Source organism: Dama dama, chromosome 9, assembly GCF_033118175.1.
Source record: "Dama dama isolate Ldn47 chromosome 9, ASM3311817v1, whole genome shotgun sequence".
Lineage (NCBI taxonomy): Eukaryota > Metazoa > Chordata > Mammalia > Artiodactyla > Cervidae > Dama > Dama dama.
The window spans coordinates 10,190,652-10,194,685 of record NC_083689.1 but is presented as its reverse complement, the minus strand read 5'-3'; the positions used below and the strand labels follow the sequence as shown (position 1 = coordinate 10,194,685).

Here is a 4,034-nt window from a genome sequence, read left to right as displayed (position 1 = left end):
CAGCAGTTACAAAATCATGGCTTAATCATATCAGAAGAAAAAAATCCAACATACAGAACCTTTTAATTATTTAGATTATCTGTTAACAAAAAACAAAGTAAAACCACAAAAAATGTCCATTAGAATGGATTTCATAAAGACTTTAAATGATTTTCAAAAATTGTTAGGCAACATTAATTGGTTGCGACCTTCCCTGGGCATTCCCACATATGCTTTGCAAAATCTTTTTAAAACCCTAGAAAGACCTTCAGACTTAAATAGTTCTCGCCACCTGACCTCTGAGGTGAAACAAAAATTAAAATTAGTAAAAAAACGTATTGCTAAAGCCTTCGTTCATTGTGTTCAACCTAATCTTCCAATTTTTTAATATGTTTTTCCCATTACTAGATCGCCTACTGCTGTTATATCACAAACAGAAACCTCTCCATTAAAATGGGTATATCTCCATTCAAAACAGGCCAAGAAAACTGTCTTTTACCTTGAGCTTATTGGTACTATTGTCCATCAGGGCCATGCTCATACACAGACATTAACTGGATATAATCCTGATGGTATATACATCCCTATTTCAAAGTTAGAATTTAATGCAGCATTACAAAATAACATTATGATACAGATTGCCTTTTCTAATTTCCAAGGGACTTTACTTCCAAATTTGCCTAAACTTTGGGACTTTCTAAAAACAACTCCTTTTGTTGTTAATTCCATCATATCTGAAACCCCTATTCCAGAAGCACCTACCTATTACATAGATGGAAGTAAACAAAGATATTCTGGAATAGTAGGTCCTCACTGGATGAAACGAATAAAAAGTCTTTTTTCCTCTGTTCAGAGAGCTAAACTTTATGCTTTATATCTTCTACTAGAGTGCAAGCCTTCCCCCTTTAATGTACTTACAGATTCACTATACATTGCCTCCATGTTTCCTAATTTTGTCACAGCCCCACTTTCTTCTTCCGATTTGGAATTGACTCAATTGTTTTTGTCTGTTCGGACTCTCATTCAATCAGGTTTATGCCCTTTCTATATTACACATATCGCGCTCACTCAGGCCTTCCTGGACCTTTGACAGCTGGAAACAATAAGGTTAATAAATTAATAAATGCTCTCTTCTCCTCTCCAAAAGAAGAACATGAGCTTCTTCATACCAGTGCTAACCGCCTATGTGGCCACTATCATATTCCTTTATCTGCGGCTCGCAATATTGTGCGATCTTGTTCTGTATGTTCCCCATTACATCAACGGATGTCACCATCAAGAGCTAATTCTCGTGGCCTCCACCCTAATGAATTATGGCAAGCTGATTTTACCCACTTTTCTTTACCCCGTACCTCTCTGCTTTTTGTTGTAATTGACACTCATTCAAGTTTCATTTGGGCTGTTCCTGCCTCTTCTAAGTCAACCAAAGCAACTATCCAGGGTTTAGTGTCCGCTTTTTCTTTTTTTTTTTTTTTAAGCGTGAACGCAGTCCCCCACTACCACAAATTATGCAGTCGAGTTTCCCACATTTGGGGAAATTGCAGGGGTCAGCACATCCGGAGTGCAATGGATAAGCCTCGCCCTGGGAAAACCACCTTCGTGATCATGGTATCTCCCCTGCCAGGTAAGTATTTTTGTCCGCTTTTTCAATGATGGGCCTACCTCATACCCTGAAAACTGGTAATGGTCCCACTTTTACTTCAAAAGCTTTTGCGACCTTTCTTTTGGATTAGAACATCCTTCATCTTCGTGAAATCCCTTATAACCCCCAGGAGCAAGTCATTATCAAACGGGCCCATAAGACCCTTAAATTAATAAATTAAAAGAGGGAACACTCTATACAAAATATGGCCCAAAAGGATATTTACCTCTTACTTTACTTACCATAAATTTTTTGAACGAATCTTCAGAAAAGATGACTAAAGACAAAAGATATTTCTTGTATATGTCCAAGACTAATGTTTCTGAGCAATTTTTGAATTTGGATGTTTGGGTTAAACGATTCAATAACTGGAAGCCAGGGGTATTGAAGCTCCTAGGCAGAGGATGTGGTCTTGTCTTTACAGATGGAAAAGACATCTAGGCTCCGCAGCGGTATATACGTCCTCAACAATCAAGATCCCTCAGGAACAAAAAAATGGGTGACCCACATCACCAAAAGAATGGCCACAGTGTTACTGGAGGAAGAGAAACAATGGAAAAGAAAGAGAACAACTCCAGCTCAACCGTACCCAACTTGGGCACAGATCAAGAATCTGACAAGGAAAGCTGAAGCTGTACTGAAAGAAACCGGAACCCCTTTAACTCCTGATAAACTTTTCTTGGGTATGCTAGCTGTATTGTCCTGTACATCGGTGGTAAATGCTAATTATACATACTGGATTTCCATTCCTTCTCTGCCTTTGTTGCAATTTGTTGATTGGAATGAACCTAGCCCTCTGGTCTTAACTAATGAGAGCCAACACTTCCCTCCTCCATGGTCTAGAGCTGTACCTACTCACCCTGATCAAGAGGGGAAAGCAGTCAATATATCCATAGGGTATAAGGCTTTACCTATTTGCTTTGGTGCAAGTCCTCCTTGCATATCTATATTTCCTCAATGGTGGGGTTATTCCTATAATAATGGCACAGGTTTTAGGTTGGGGTTTTTTTGCTGCCGCTTCATTTCTGTTAAATCAATCTAAAAAATATTATCATGGGCGAATTTCTAACAGTACAAACGCTTTATTTTTACCCGAGGAACCTCCCTGTGAAGCAATATCCCGGCGAAGAAAACATCAAGGCCCTCCATTATTATGGTCTGACAGCCAGGGAATTATTGGGAAAATATCTCATTATTTGAATGTTACCTTTATTGATTGGGGACCACATGAAATGTTTGTTAATTGCTCTGAATGGGAAGAGGGAACTTGCAATGGGACAAAAATATTAGATTTAATCATTCTTTGGGGGGACTATGGCATCAACAGAATGATAACTTGAATTGTTATAATGGTGGCCTGTCTCCACCCAGGCCCCATATGATCCACCCTCAACTCGGGCCTAAGCATTAGCACATCAGGAGAATACCTGCCTCTTTATACCAATTTGCTACCCTTATAAGACATGCTCGTACTTCAGATCCCCAAAACTATACTATCACTTATAATGGCACTGGGTTCATTCAAGCATGTGTACACCCCCCTTTTCTGTTTGCTATAGGAAAATTCATCATTACAAACTCCACGCAACTCGTCAATTGCACAAACTGTAAACTCTACACTTGCTTGAACAGTTTGCCATTCAATCATAGTAGGGAGGGAATTTTCCTTATGAAACAGAGAGCAGAATTATGGATACCTATTTCTCTTGATGAACCATGGTCTGACTCTATGTTTCTATCATTTTTACTAAAAAGAGTTGTCAAAAGAACTAAACACTTTGTCGGTTAGATTATATTAGGCATTATTAGTCTCAAAACAGTCGTGTCTCTTGGCACTATGTCAGGCATGGCCTTATATAATTCTATTCAAAATCATGAGTTCATCACTTCATGGCATAAAGATTCCCATGAGCTGTGGGCACAACAAGCAAAAATTGATCAGCAAATCCAGGCCCGGTTAGATAAAATACAGGATGCTTTATTATATGTAGGAGATCAAGTAAATCGATTACAATTACAACTCAAACTGAAATGTCTTTGAAACTTTACAAACTTTTGTATTACTAATTTACCCTACAATGCCTCTGAGTACCCTTGGGACACGATTAAAGCTCATTTGCAATTAGGAAAAAACTAACATGAGTCTTAATATTGAAAAATTGAAGAAACAAATAAGTGACAGTTATTCTAACTTACCCCCAGAATTATATAGTTTGCAGTTTTATGATGCATTAACCTCCACCTTTTCATCACTAGACCTTGATCTTGGTTTTTGTCTTCTCATATATTGTCTCATATGTTCTAATAATTCTCATTATATGCATTGGTATTATAGGCTTCCAATGCCTCTGGATCAGATCCTCCTGAACCCAAGATACAAAAATAAAAATGATAGCTGCAGTCTTAACACTAA

At 38.1% G+C, this 4,034-nt stretch overlaps 1 non-coding gene across 1 annotated transcript; it reads right to left on the bottom strand.

Annotated features, from left to right (window-relative positions):
- Positions 1–1,452: 1,452 nt before the first annotated feature.
- Positions 1,453–1,611, bottom strand: LOC133063045 (U1 spliceosomal RNA). The gene has a single exon (XR_009694352.1). It is a non-coding gene; the product is annotated as a U1 spliceosomal RNA (small nuclear RNA).
- Between the last annotated feature and the right edge of the window lie 2,423 nt (positions 1,612–4,034).